The following is a 15587-nucleotide window of genomic DNA, read 5'->3' as shown; positions in this document are numbered from 1 at the left end:
TAAGAGTCTTCTCCAGCACCACAGTTCAAAACCATCAATTCTTTGGGGCTCGGCTTTCTTCAGAGTCCAACTCTCACATCCATATATGACCACTGGAAAAACCATAGCCTTGACTAGACGGACCTTTGTTGGCAAAGTAATGTCTCTGCTTTTTAATATGCTATCTAGGTTGGTCATAACTTTTCCTTGTAAGGTAATTATCCTTCAATTAAAAACAAATTTTTAAAAAGAATTGCCTATGCAGATCTCAGTTTCCTGGGATTTGTCATAAGAACTGACAAGCAGAAATGGCCCAGGCTTGAGGAACGGACAATCACATCCAAAAAGCACCCAGACCCTGTGTCAAGAGGCATGTTTGGGGGTGACATATTCTAGTACCCTTCAGGATGAAGGCAGGATGGTTAGAGCAAGAGTGTTCAGGGGGAGGGAGCAGGAATTCAAAGACCTGAGATGTCTGGACGTGCAGGAGAAATAGCAAGGCAGTGAGTGAGTCAGCTGGAGGGGAGTGAGGAAAGGGTAGCAGCGGTTAGCAGCCCCTTCCCATTGCTCTGCTGCTTCTCCGCACACACGTTCTTGGCCTTTGTCCTGAATCAGCCTGAACCAGGTACCTCATTTTATTTTAGAAGCTCCCAAGTACTCTGCCATCTGGATATAATGGGATTTACTTCATATGTTATAGGATTTTTCTTTTCCTTTTTTTAAGATACCATGAGGAATGAGGTGGAAATCAGGAAGCAGTTGGAGTGGCTGATAAAAGGAGGAAAAATAGAGCAAGCATGCTCTTAACAGTTGCAAAGCCCAGGGCAAAAGTAGATGGAAGCCCACATACCGTATGGCTAAATATTAAAAGTGATAAAGTAAATTAACATACTGTTAAATAACATAAATACTGTCTTCCTAGGACTTCCCTGGTGATCCAGTGGCTATGAATCTGCCTTCTAATACAGGGGATGCAGGTTGGATCCATGGTGGGGAAACTAAGATCCAACATACTGCAGGGCATCTAAGCTTACATGCTCTCAGTCCCGCAACACAGCTAGAGAAGTCTGTGCTCCACAATGACGAGACTACATGCAACCAAGACACAGGCAAAAATAAATAAGTAATCAAAGAAAGTCAGGGCTTCTCTGGTGGCTCACACAGTAAAGAATCTGCCTGTGATGCAGGAGACCCCGGTTTGACTCCTGGGTCGGGAAAGAAAAAAAAGAAATACTGTCTTCTTACCTTGACAAGTAGCCTTCATACCAGTCTGGAAGGCCAGATTTAAATTTAGAATTTCCAGCTCTTTGAGGTTCTGCACCCAGCCCACGGCCTGCCATCTCCTGTTTCAACTCCTAGCTCCTATCCTGCACTGAGAAGGCCCTTGAATGCACAAGTCTGGACATCTCAGCCTGCCTGCTGATTTCACCTATGTTGCCCTTGACCTAGGGCTACTCAAGAGGATGGATCCAGGACTGGGACCCAATTGTGCCCTATAAGCAGGTAGGGGTCATTTAGGCAAGAAGTTCCGAGGTGCCAGGTACTCAGACTGCAGGCTACCTGTGGAGGGAGGAATGGGAGGTGCTGGGGGAGCAGGACTCTTTGATTCCATAGACTTCCTGTCCCTTGGGGAAGGATATAGCTGCAGGTGGGAGGTGGAGTGGAAGCAGAGTCAGAGCAGTGTCCTGTGAAACATGAGGCCCGGGGCAGAGACCCCACTTGCCCAAGTCTCAGGCTAGCGCTGCTTAAAAGTAGACACTGCCTGTTCACCTTGGGGAAGGAACTAACAGCATGGAGAAAGCGGGCAGAAAAGAGCAGAGAGCTGGACCCAGCAGCCCAGCCAGCTGGGGGGAACCAGCAGCCCAGCCAGCTGGGGGGAACCAGCAGCCCAGCCAGCTAGGGAGAACCAGCAGCCCAGCCAGCTGGGGGGAACCAGCAGCCCAGCCAGCTGGGGGGAACCAGCAGCCCAGCCAGCTGGGGGGACCCACGCTGAAAAGTCAGAAGGAAAAAGCTGCTAGCTCTACCCGGCATTCCTATGTCAGCACTGGCCCAAGGGGAAAGCATGATCCTTATAGAGGCAGAAACCTTAGCTCCTATCTGCTCATAACAGCCACAGAAACCACAAAGAGAAAGTACAAACAAGGAAGCGGAAACAAATAGTGAAAACGCTATCATCTCTTCTGTTGGTCAGTGAACATCATTGTGAAGTCAACTGTTTTCCCGTAAGATGTTGGATGTAAAAGTGGGAATGTGGATTTCGGGCCCAACTTGGGGGCTAATTAGCATCGAGAGATGAGCAAGTCACTTTGCATCTGTTTGTCTCATCTACTAAACAGGAGCATACTTGCCCCATCTCTATTCACAAGGGGTTTTTATAATTATTCCCCAAACTGTATTCCTTTGTGGGAGGTCGCTGACTGGCTGGCTCACCATGACCTTGATGCCACCTTCAGAAAAATCGGGAAGAGAAGCACCCACTGTCTCCTGCCAGGTAAGCATCCAGGCAAAGAGGACCAGGGCTTCCCAGTATTCTTGGGCTTCCCTAGTGGCTCAGATGGTAAAGAATCTGCCAACAATGCAGGAGACCTGGGTTTGATCCCTGGGTTGGGAAGATCCTCCGGAGAAGCGCATGGTAACCCACTCCAGTATTCTTGCCTGGAGAATCCCCATGACAGAGGAGCCTGGTGGGCTACAGTCTACAGGGTCACAAAGAGCTGGACACGACTGAGTGACTAAGCACAGCACAGCACAAAGAGGACCAGCTGAGAGGGAAGACAGGTCAGCCTTTCTCGGAAAAGGAGGGCAGCTGGTCTTTGTAAGCACCTGCCTGCCAGCACCAGGGTCAGCAGGTGGGGTGTCTGGAAAGCAAACCCCAGACATCTCCACTAGCAAGTGGTCATCTGCACAAAGAACCTCTGTCATTTACACTTCACTTAGCTCCTGGGGACAAAAGCAGACAGTCAAGGGGCAGGTTCCAAGTACTCGCTGTGTGCACAGCTGTATGGGATATATTAGGGAGCCTGACAGCGGATGAGAGACAGAGCAAAGATTCTAGACGAGCCTGAGGAATGAGAGGTGTTATTGCAGCCATTTTGAGGAAATACAAACTGTGGTGGATAAACCTGGAAAGGAAAGGTGACAGATGGCATCTTGTAAGCCACACTAAAGTTCAGTCTTGATCTGACTTGCAACAGGGTCCCCCTGGAGAGTTTTAAGCCAGAGAGTGAAATTGTCCATGGTCTTTAAAAGTTCTTTCTAGCCGCTGCGTGGATAAAGAATGGGTGGGAAGGGTTTGGAAGCAGAGACTATTCAGGAAAGAGGTCCAGAAGTTGAAGTCCCAGGCATGGTGGTCAGCCCTAGCCTAGTTGAGGGTACAGGGAGAGAAGTGCGGCCAAGGAAGACAGCCGTGGCTTTGGCCTGCCCAGCTGTTCCTGTTCACTGAGATCGAGACTGAGAAAGAAACGAGTTTCTTTGGACACGAGGGGGTTGAAAGGCCAAGGCGGATGTACAAAATTGAATTCGGGAGATAAAAATGTAGCAGATAACAGATAGCATTTAAAAAGGCACAGGAGTGGAAGATGTGTGTCCGCCCAAGTGTTTAGAATTTCCCCTTTAGCGCCGACCAAGTCAAGCACAAAGACTGAGCTACGCACGCGAGCATCTGCAGTCCGCCCCGCCCGCGGCTCCTGGGCCGCAGCCTCTGGGTTGCGCAGGCGCTGCAGTTGCCATGGAGACGCGTGGCCCTTCTCTGGCACAAGGCGCCGCCGGAAGCCGCGGGCTCAGCGACCGCGGGTCTCCAGCTGCCCGAGGTGAGCGGTCCCGTGGACGGATGGACGGCGGCAGCGGTGGGGCCCGGGCGTCGGAGGACGACGAGGACGAGGAGGAGCGAGAGGGCTGCATGGCGGCCCCGCAGGGCTCCAGATTGCCCCCCATCGCGGGCTGCACCTCAGAACTGACCAAACGGAAGGTGAAGAGGAAAAAAAAGAAGAAAAAGACAAAGAGGTCGGGCAAGGGGGACGGTAAGAGGAGCAGCTAGCGCGGCAGCCTCAGCTCCCACACCTGAAATTCTCCGAGGACACCCACCCCACCCCTGAGAACCCCATCTACTCGAGGACCAGTTCAGCCCAGAGACAGAAACTCGTCGGTACTAATCAGAGGTCCTCTGGCTCCCCGCACGACGAGGCTCCAGCCCTTCCCATAGAGACCATCCATGTCCACAGAGACCCAAATCCTGCGTTGAGAGTTCTCAACACCTATGGAGACCTTCAACCCCACACAGGAACACCCCACAGAGCCTCCCAGCCCCACAGTGACTCCTAGCTTTATACAGACACTCATCTTTCTAATCCCTCAGTCCAAACTCAAAATCCTGATCATCCTTACCTTCCCCACAAAACCCTCAAGCTCTCCTACAGTGATGCCTTTATCCTCATACACAGACTTCCCCCACCCACAGGTAGTGAGGCACCTATTCTCTCAGGCACACACAGAAACACAGGCTCTTGCCTTTCAGCTCTTGCCTTACAACCTCATTTGTTAGGGGCACCTGCCTCTGGGTGCCGTGTGTGCTGAGTGGCTCAGTTGTGTCCGACTCTTGGCGACCTGATGGACTGGAGCCCTCCAGGTTCCTCTGTCCATGAGGATTCTCCAGGCAAGAATACTGGAGCGGGTTGCCACACCGTCCTCCAGAGACACCCAGGAAGTGCATATAATACAGGGTATACACCTTGTACAGACCGCCCTTCCACTTCCCTCACCTGCCAAGGCCGACCTTCGACTGCACATAAACACCATCACACCAGGCATTGCTACACACTTTTTATCATCCTCAGCACCCTCAACAACACCCCCTTCTATCAGTATAATCACCAAATAAAGCTAAAGCATAGATAGCCAGCAGACACACACATTCACAGGCTGCACACTCACCTGCCTAGACCCCTCCCTACCCCCATACACGTATGGGATACACTTGGGATTCTCACTCCTGGTTTCCCTGTGGATGCATCACAGAAACACACCCACCAACAGCTGCTGCAAACCCAGAGCCCACAGGCTTATCATGCTCCTCTGAGAACTCCCTAGGGACTCCACAAAGGCCCTGAGCACTCATTTGTGGAAAGAGTGCAACAGTGATGTAGAATGTACCTGTCTGTGGGTGCTCTAAGTCTCTTTTGTCAGTTGTGTGGTCCACTGTGGGGGCTCTTACTATCAGGGAGGTGGATCAGCACCCCTTACCTCTAGCATAGTTAGTCCTGGGTTCAGGTCTCTGGGCCCTGGCCATCTTTGTGCAAAGCTGACTCCCCTGGCAAGCTGGAGGCCAAGATGTAGCAGCCTTCCCTTGTAGTGGGAGAAGTGGGGAATGGGCAGATTACAATTACTTCTCCAGGTGGAATCATCATAAAAAGGCAAGAAAACAATTCTGGAGTTTAAGTCAATAAGCTCCAGGTGTACCTGCCAAACAGATTAGGAAATTTATTATCTTTTTCAGCTTAGCTTCTGACTCTCAAAATTACAGTGGCATGTACCTCATACTGTCAGCAGGGGACACCAAATAGTTTTGGGGAAGTGGGAAGGTATAGGAATGCCAAGAGAGGATTTTTTTCCCCCTTCTCTCCTTTTCTCTCTCTTTCTTCTCTTGATGGGGGGAGGGAGATTCCTCTCTCTCTCCCCCCAAAATAGGATGAGCTGAAGAAAGAATCACAACATGTAGCATTTTATATGCACTTTATGTAATTCAGAAGTGCTATTAATATTTCAAAAGAATCAGTATACGCCACACAGCAGAAGTATTTCCTGGCTTGGCAGAATGCTTTCCATAGTCAGATTTAGGAAGTTTTTCTGTTGTTCTCCATTTCTTCCGTCATAAAAGTGTCTAGACTAGGGGTAAGTCACAGGCTCCCAGAACTGGGCAGTACCTTGGCGAGCAATGGAGAGGTGAGGTGGTGATCTGTGTGGAAAGAACCCGGCGCTGGGAGTCAGGCCCGTGTTCAGATCCAAGCTCTGCCACCTGCTATGTGACATTGGAAAGTGACGGAGGCTTTTGGAGTCTGTTTCCGCACCTGGAAAACAGGGCAGATAGCCTTTCCCCAAGGGGACCTGGCTCATAGTATGTGCTCAGTAAATGGTTCCTCCCTCCCCAGCATGACAACCCAAAGCCTATAGGCAGTGGGTGTGTACAGGGCTGGTGGGCTTGCCCACCTGAGCCCTAGAGTAAAGGAGGGGCCTCCAGTGCCCTCCCACTTCATCTTTGGTGGTTTGGGCATCACCCCTGAGCGGGCTCAGGGCAAGTATCACAGAGGCTAACGCCGCCCATCTGCTCAGCAGATAAACATCAGAGTCAAGGCATGAAGACTCAGAAGCTGTCTCCAACCTTCCATGACATGTTAGGTCCCAGCAAAGATCACAGCCTGGGGCCAGAGCACAGACAGAACAGGGATGAAAGCAAGCTCTTCTCCTACTCCACCACTGTAAGCCTCCCCCGCTTTGTCGAAATAGAAGAGACCCTTTCCAACCAGGTCAATGAAAGTCTGCGCTGGGATGGCATTCTCGCTGATCCAGAGGCCGAGAAGGAAAGGATTCGCATTTACAAGCTGAACCGGAGGAAGCGGTACCGAATTTGGGCCCTGAAGGGCTTCCACTCTGACCCCGGTGCCGCGGAGACCCCCGAGGACCCAGCCTACCTCTCGGATCAGGACAGCGGCAGCAGCAGGCAGCTGACGGCTGAGGGCCCTAACCAGTGCTCAGAAGGAAACCTCACGTCTACAGCCATACCACCCTGAATGTACCCAGTCTCATCTGATCTCGGAAGCTAAGTGGGGTCAGGCCTGGTTAATACTTGGATGGGAGAAGGAAACCTTATCCCGAAGCTCCTCCACCCCAACTTCCCTGCTGCTCTGCTGGAGCCAAAGCCCACTCGTGACCTAGACAAGCTTATGATTTATCCTTCCCACCAGTCTATGTGTTAAAACTATATCTATACAAAAATAAAAGGAAATCAGACTTACCTCTGAAGGAAGCAGGTATCTGGTGGGTTGATGAGCTCAGTTCGCCTTCCACCAAGATGTCTTTCAATGGCTCAGGAAAGCCACAGCTGCTTAAGAGTGTTAAGCAGGTCGATAAACAAAATTCTCTTCCGAATATCCTTTTTTTCTCAAATAAGCTGGCATCGCTTTGTTATTTAATTTCCCATCACAGTTAGCTATCTATAGTCTCCTCCACCCACACAAAAAAGAGAAAGTGGGTAGATAGTATCAATTCTATTTTTAAAAAATATTTATTTGGCTGCTATCGGGTCTTAGTTATGGCACTTGGATCTTTCATTGTGGTGCTCAGGCTCTCTAGTTGTGACTCCTGGGCTTAGTTCCCTGCCCCTCCGCCCCCCGAGCCTGTGCAATCTTAGTTCCCCAGTGAGGAATTAAACCCAGGTCCCTTGCACTGGAAGGCGGATTCTTACCCACTGGACCAGGGAAGTCCCTCAATTCTAGTGTCAACTGCTCAGTCGTGTCGGACTCTTTGTGACCTTATGAACTGTAGCCCGTCAGGCTCCTCTGTCCATGGGATTCTCCAGGTAAGAATACAGGAGTGGGTTGCCATATCCTCCTCCAGGGGATCTTCCCAACCCAGGGATCAAACCTGGATCTCCTGCATTGCAGGCAAATTCTTTACAGTCTGAGCCACCAGGGAAGTTCCTCAATTCCAAATCTTAAACTAATTTCATGGGTAAAATTCCTCACACAGCATATTTTCAGAGGCCCAAGGAAAATACCCTGAATAGCATGGAGACTTTTCTTTTTTAGTTAAATATACTCACTGCCCTTTGGTGGCCTTCAGAATAAGGGAGTTCCAGAGCATCCTCTATGGGAGGTTATTATGTGAAGTCTCAAAGGGAATATTGCTTCTCTTATCAATATGGTCCTCCTCTAACCCCCCAAGTTCTGAAGCAATCAAAACGCCCCGCAGTACTACTTGTTCTGAGTTAATGTTCTTATCTACAAATACTGGGTGAGGGCCATGTGCTGCCTTAGTCTGGGTTCTTCCAGAAGCAGACAAAGACTTCACCGCAAGTAGACGATCTGGGAGGTGAAGGAGGGACCGGTGGAGGGGATGCAGGGGAGGGGAAATGGCCAGTCCAGGGAGACTTAGTAGACCAGCTTCCACACCGGGCAGTTGGGCCTCGACCCCACAGGGAAACTCTGTCAGGATGACCCGGCCTGAGGGCGAGGGAGCTGAGGTGTCATGCTCCCCAGAGGCATTGGCCGAGGGGCCCTGGGGTGGTGTTGGTTTCCGGGCATTTCCAGCCTGCCACATGAGGGCTAGAGGCCAGTCTCACCTGTGGGGGAACCGCCCTCTGGCACAAAGAGGCAGCTGGAAGGTTCTGAGGGGTCGAGATGGTCTCTGGGGTAGCACCGAGCACCCCTGTCAGCACGATGCAGGCCCCGAGAGGGACACAGTGGACGTGAGGCTCCAGCCTGCCAAGGGGGTAAAGGCGTGCAGGGTACTCAGGAGAAGTCGAAATCCAACACAAAACATCACAGGAGGCTTATTTAAAACTTAAGAGAAAGTGGTATGAGCCGAGCGCGTAGGCACATTCTAGCCACCTGACCAGCCCTATAGGTTGAGACCCACCCCCTTGGAACTGCCCAAGCCGGGTGCAAATCAGAAACCCGATTATTTCTGAGCTGTGCTGACCAGCTGATACATTCTGCTGCAGAATAGCTCACGGACCCACGGGTACGCAGCCTTGTTCATCTTAGTAAACAGATTCATAGTGTAGTTCTGGAGACAAGTATGCAGGCCCCTGGCAGACAGAGCAGCCCCTTAAAAGGTCCAGTGTCAGGGTTTTCACGTCTTGGCCACCAGACCCTACAAGATATACTGAAGAGGCTTTCAGAAGAGCCCTTCCTCCCCTGGAGATGAGGTTAGCAGCCTGGCCTGGCACAGGCCATCCCTATGCCAAGGCCAGGCCGGTCCCGTGCTGTCCGGCTGTGGGGCACCCATGGAGTCAAGCAGAGGGGACCCCAGGGCTTGGGCGCGGCTCCATGGTTAGGAGGAGATGGAAGTGTGCTAAGACCCAGCCTTAGACCTCGCCCGGTGCACCAGGTTCAAGGTAAAGACAGCAGAGGGTGGGGCAACTGAGTTGGCATTTCCTGTGCCTTCTGGCTCCACCAAGGTGGGGGGAGGAGGGGGGAGGGGTGGGGGGAGGGGGAGTGCATGGAGGAAATGGAGGGCACGTCTGCCTCAGGATGTCTTGGTCGCTTTGCAAAGTCTTCCAAGCGGGGTGGGGGTTGGGGTGGCCTGTGGTCGCCTTTCTGCCTGAGGTGTTCTGAGATAGTGGGGAAAGTGATAGGCTTTGACCTCAGAGCTGCGTTTTTCTCTTTCTCGCCACGCACTACCTATGTGACCTCAGACAAAGTGCTCAACCTCTCTGAGCCTTAGTTACCTCATCCGGAAACAGGAATGCAAATTCCTACTTCGTGCTGTAAGAATCAAATGCAGTAATTACATAAGCGTTCACCATAGTGCCTGGCCCCCTAGGAAGCGTTCATTAAAGAGTTTTGAGCAATGATATTTTAGGAAGGGGTAGCCACACAGCCACTGGAAAGACTATTCTGGGGATGGTGTAGAACTTACCTCATCAAAGAGTGACCTTCACACACAAAAATATGGCTTCAGTGACTGGCTGATAGAATTCCAACAAACCACAAAACAAATTACAGGGAATGTAGGAGGAAAGAATTGAGAGTCTCACAGTCCAGCATGCAGGGAAGGGGGCTTTAGGCCAAACAAGAATGTGCCTCCTGTAGCCTGGAACTAAATGGTGTCTGTGCTCAAGATATGAACTGAAGAAGCTGGTGAGAATGAATGAGAATTAATGCTCCTACAAGCATGGAAGTGACTCCAACTCAAACCACAATGGGTTAGAAGTTTTAAGCATCTTTCTGATACCCAGTCTGTTTCAGTGAGGACTTTTCCATTAGCAAGGAATAAAACTTGAAAACCAATGAAAACTGGATTACAGACAAAAGGGAGTGATTGACTTATAAGGCCAACAGTCCAGGGTTGGTTATGGATGGCTTCAGGCATGGCTGGATCCAGGTCATGCTGTGTCATCAAAATTTGTCTCTTTCTCCATATCTTGCCTCTGCCTCCCTGATTAGCTTCATGTTCAGAAGCAGGTTCACATAACAGGGTTGCAAGGATGGCCACTGACATCGTTATAGGTCATCGAAGATGAAATCCTGTGTTCATATCAACCACAGAGAAGACCTCTGGCCTGGCACAGGTCATACCATATGTCCATCATGGACAAATCACAGTGGACAAGGAAAGGGGCTAGACGTCCCTATAGCTCAGATGGTAGAGAATCTGCCTGCAATGTAGGAGGCCCTGGGTTCAATCCCTGGTCAGGAAGATCCCCTGAGGAAATGGCAATCCACTCCAGTATTCTTGCCTGGAGAACCCCATGGACAGAGGAGCCTGGTAGGCTACAGTCCATGGGGTCACAAAGAGTCAGACATGACTAAGTGACTAACAGATAAGGAAAGGGAGTATTTGCTGCGGAGACCTAGGGTGTGGTGGGCATATGGCACCTAATGAACACATGTGCTAAACAGACTGTCATAGAATCTATATAAAACCTACACAGAATAGAGTGCCTCTCTAAAGAGATGCCAAGTAGATTTTTTTCATTACCCTCCAGATTAAGAATGATTCATTTTTGAAAGACCTTGACCAAGGGTCATGGGGGTAGATTACACAGCAATAATCTCAACAACCTGGATTGACTGCATACTTATCTCCAGAACCACTGACCCTTGCCCAACACTGTGGAATCTATTAACTCAAGATGAACAGGGCTGCGTAACGGTGGGTCCGTGAGCTGTTTTGGAGCAGAATGTGTGAGCTGGTCAACACAGCTTAGTAATAATCGGGTTTATGATTTGCACCTGGTTTGGATGGTACGGACGGGGTGGGTTTCAACCGTTAAGGCTGGTCATGGGGCTAGCGTGTGCTTACGTGCTCAGCTCACTCTAAGACACTCCCACCAGGAGTAGCCTCTGGGTTTCTACACCAGGAGTGGGTGGAGCCTTGTGAATATCCACCATGAAGACTGCAGGAAGGCAGTTCAGGGAAGGTGACCTCGGTGTGGATGGTGCGGCGGGTGCCTCTGTGGTCTCTGCCTCCAGACACATCCCCCCACACACTTCCCCCCTCCCGCATCAAGGACCTGTTGACTCTAATGACTAGACTGCAGCGAAAGGGGTGGAATGTCTCTTCCAAGATGAGGTTACTGAAAGAGAATGTGTTGGGGGAAGGAAAGAAGGAAGGAAGAAGGGCTATAGAAACTGCCATGCCACACACATGTCATTACACGTTTGTCCAAACCCATATACAGTCTAACATCAAGGATGGTTCCCCAACTGTGGACTTGGGTTAATAACGACATATCAACATAGGCTCATCAACTGTAACACATGTACCAACCCATGAAAGGTGTTAACAACTGGGGAGACTCCAGTGACAAGGAATCCTGGTCTCCTGCCAACAGCCAGCGAGAGAACTCAGAAGCAGGTTCTACCCCCATTAAGCCTTGCGGTGACCACGCCCCAGTGACACCTTGATCACAGCCTGTGAGACCAGAAACCAGCTGCATCCAGCTGAGCGAAACCCAGCTTCCCGACCCACAGAATCTGCGAGGTGATGAAGCTGTTTGAAGACACAAAATCTGGGGATAATTTTGTTACCAATACAGTTGGCCTCTCCATCACCATTAGCTGTGTTCCTCAGCTGGCTGCTTCTCCTCCTCCTTGACCTGAGGGTGGAAAACCCCAAACCCCACCTTCTCCTGAGGAGCCATGCGTTATCCAGCTCCACAGACTCCCACTGCCGGTACTCGGGGGATGCTTAAGTTGATAACTTATCCCAAAGTGATGCTGTGTCCTGCAGGGTTGAGGGGACTTCTGGGTGAGTGAGAAGTGCTAGGGAAGATTAAGCATTTTCTGCCTGTTATGCTCACATATGGAGCTGTCGGTAGCTATTTAGATTACATTTTCATGGTCTGTGTCTTGCATCCTGCCACCTGCTGCTGCTGCTACTGCTGCTGCTAAGTCGCTTCAGTCGTGTGCGACTCTGAGCCCACCAGGCTCCCCCATCCGTGGGATTCTCCAGGCAAGAACACTGGAGTAGGTTGCCATTTCCTTCTCCAATGCATGAAAGTGAAAAGTGAAGTCGCTCAGTCGTGTCAGACCCTTAGCGACCCCATGGACTGCAGCCTTCCAGGATCCTCCGTCCATGGGATTTTCCAGGCAAGAGTACTGGAGTGGGGTGCCATTGCATTCTCCGATCCTGCCCCCTACCTTGTCATTATAACATCTTAGGTCATAATCTAGTCTGTAGGTTCTTCTGTCTCATTTGTTCCCCAGTCAAAACATCCCCTGAGTGGGTGGGAATCGTCATCTCCAGGTTATGGTTTAGACTTAAAGAGAAGTGACTTAACTCGTTTGTGAGAGATGGGCTCCACGGTCTCCAACGGTCTTTTTAGAAAATGCTTCTTAAGCCATTGCTCAGTCCGCAGTTCTCTGCTAACTGCTGCCAGGATGCTGGGAATACCCATCTCCATGGACACAGGCTCCCCTTTGCCCTGGTGTGGCATAGGCATCACACACCCAACCTCGCACAATTCCACCTCCATCTGAGAAGCGAGGTGTTACAACCCCAATTACGCGTGGGGAAATGGACACAGACAGGGAAAGTGACCTGCACAGAGTCACTCAGGGGAGGAGCTAGGATTTCGCACCAAGTCTAGCTGCTTCCAAAGGTCCAGCTCTTAATCACTGTGCAGTGGTGCCTCAGATAGGCTCACCAAAGCCAGGGGAGCCGAACTACACACGCTCCTGGAGTTTGGCCACCAGGGAAAGGGGCAGATGAAGACAGAACAGGGGCTCATAGGCAGAGCCGGTGGCTGAAGCCGGCTTGGATGTATATAGATGAAAAGAGGGTGTCTTTCCTGGGAACTGTGGCTGGCAGGGAAGCTTCCTTGGGAGAAGGGGACCTGGGGAGGCAGATAGCGCCACCCACGGGGCCCTGGAGAGCCCCAGGGTGATGAGGAAACACATTTTTGGGCCTCCCGGCCCTACTGTGTACTTGTTCATGCTCAAATCTGGTCTTTGACACTCTTGACACACACCACCCCACTTCTGACCATCCCCAGGAAGGGCCTAGGAAGGGTCCTACCTCCCCCTCCCACCCCAGTCAGGCACGCCGATCTACAGCTACTCACTGCCCACAACGTGCCGTTGACGATGGTGCCAAGGCCTCGAAGCTCGAAACAGCGACCCGGGACCAGCAGCACCTACAGGACCTAGAGCTTGTTAGCAACTCTCGGGCCAAGCCCAGATCTCCCGAATCAGAACCTGCAGCTTAACAAGCTCCCCAGGTGGCTCACGTGCCCGCTGATGTTTGAGCAGCCCCAGGCGCTTGTTCTCTCTCGTGCCTGCAAATCTTGTGAGGAGTCACCCAGTGGTATTTCACTGTACAGACTTTTTATTCAATGCCTATTTATGGAAATTTACTTGGTTTCCTGTTTTTTTGGCTATTCTGAACAACTCTGTGAGGAACATCCTTAAATGCACATTTACTGCAAGTGTCTGGTGCTTTGGGTACATTCTTGGAAATGAACTTACAAGCCAAAAGATAATTAAAACGAGAAACAATGGTATAGCCTTTGAGCCCTGGAAGGTACTGTTCTAAGCACTCTGTGTGTATGAACTCATTTAATCTTCGTAAGCTCTCTACAGGCTTCCCAGGTGGCGCTAGTGGTAAAGAGCCCACCTGCCAATCAACGCGGGTTTGATCCCCGGGTTGGGAAGATCCCCTGGCGGAGGGTATGGCAACCCACTCCAGTATTCTTGCCTGGAGAATCCCATGGACAGAGGAGCCTGGTGGACTATAGTCCATGGGGTCGTACAGAGTCAGACCCGACTGAAGCGCCTTAGCATGCACAGATCTCTATGAGAAAAGAACTCTTCTCATCCTCATTTCATAGGAAGTTTAAGGGACTTGCTAAGGTCGCACAGATAATAGATGATGGAGCTGGGATCTGAATCCTGATGGTCTGGTGAAGGCATCTAGGATATGCCACTCCAAAATATGCCACTTTGGTATAAGGATTATTTTGAGCTGAAGGCAACTGAGAATCAACAGATGTAAGAGACGCTCTTTGCTCTCCCCTATGTCCCTAAAAGCAGGGAGTTGTTTCCTTTTGTGAAAGTGGCACAGATTGTCCTCCACCTCCTGTTCCCTGATGAGGACAGCAACTCTTGTCACTGGAGACAGAGAGTCACCAAAATGAGTCAGCAAAAACAGACCTTGTTAAATAATCCTTATCTGCCACTAATTTCCCCAGTTATCTCCTACTCACTTTCCCATAGTTTATTGGCTCTAGAAACCCAAATTCCCGTTCCTTTTTCTACTCACTTCTCAATTTATCACTTTTTGTTAAAATGGTGTAAGTTCCTGAGTCTAACTTCTTTGGCTTTTCACTTCTGTGAAAGCCCTGTGTATGTAAAAACTATTAACATCAATGACATTGTATGCCTGGGAATTCCCTGGTGGTCCAGTGGTTAGGGCTCTGTGCTTCCAAAGCAAGCTGCATGGGTTCGATCCCTGGTCGGGGAACTAAGATCCTGCATGCGGCAGGGTGCCGCGAAATAAATAAACCACCAGCAAAAAAAAACATCGTATTCCTTTTCTCCTGCAAATCTGTCTTTTGTCAGTTTAACTTGCAGGCAACGTTCAATGAACCTAAGAGGGGAGAGGAAAAGTTTTTTCCTCCACTTCCCTGGCTTCAGAATCTTTGTGTGCCCTTACTGTATGTTTAAGCGCTCATTTTAAATATCCTCCTTGCTTTTCCCAAGAGTCCAATAGGAAATGGTATTGGAAGAATACACGGATCTTTATTTTTATGCCCCTTATATATGCAAGTGGTGCTAAAGTCCTCTTTGAGCCCTGCCTTTAGGGATCCGCTTCATTATACTAGATACTGTCACACAGGCTTCTTTCCTCTGTGGCCGTGCTTGCGAGGAAACTCAAGACTAGGTTTTGTCCTCAATTACAGCAGCTCTTTGTCCTCCGGGTTCTGGTGAAGTCCCTTCCTACTGATCCCCCACCCTCCCCACTTCACTATCTGGCCTTTATCCTTTCACCCTGGTTTTAATGCCTGTATTACATAGAGGGTGTCTTTTATTGTAGTCGTCCCTATTTCATTCTGAAAATAGGTGGATACAAATAAATATTTGAAGACGTGAATAAAAGAACGCATTTAAACGAACTCTTTGGACCCTTACTGCTTTGTAAGAACTTCTCCAGGTTGGCAACAGTGGCGCTAGTATTCAAAACATCCTGTTATTTGTGCTTGCCAGCTTAATTACCTGCCCCAGGGCTTCTGGAGAAAAACAGTAATTTGTAATTTACCAGCAATGGGTTTCACACACCCTGCACCCCTGTGTTCTCATTCTGAAAAAGGAACCAGCAAATGTAAAGAACAGAAACCTCCTGGGAATTCACTAGTGGACTAGTAGTTAGGACTCCGAGCTTCCACTGCTGGG

This window comes from Capricornis sumatraensis, chromosome 8 (genome assembly GCF_032405125.1).
Source record: "Capricornis sumatraensis isolate serow.1 chromosome 8, serow.2, whole genome shotgun sequence".
Taxonomy (NCBI): Eukaryota; Metazoa; Chordata; class Mammalia; order Artiodactyla; family Bovidae; genus Capricornis; species Capricornis sumatraensis.
Note: the sequence above shows the minus strand (reverse complement) of the source record.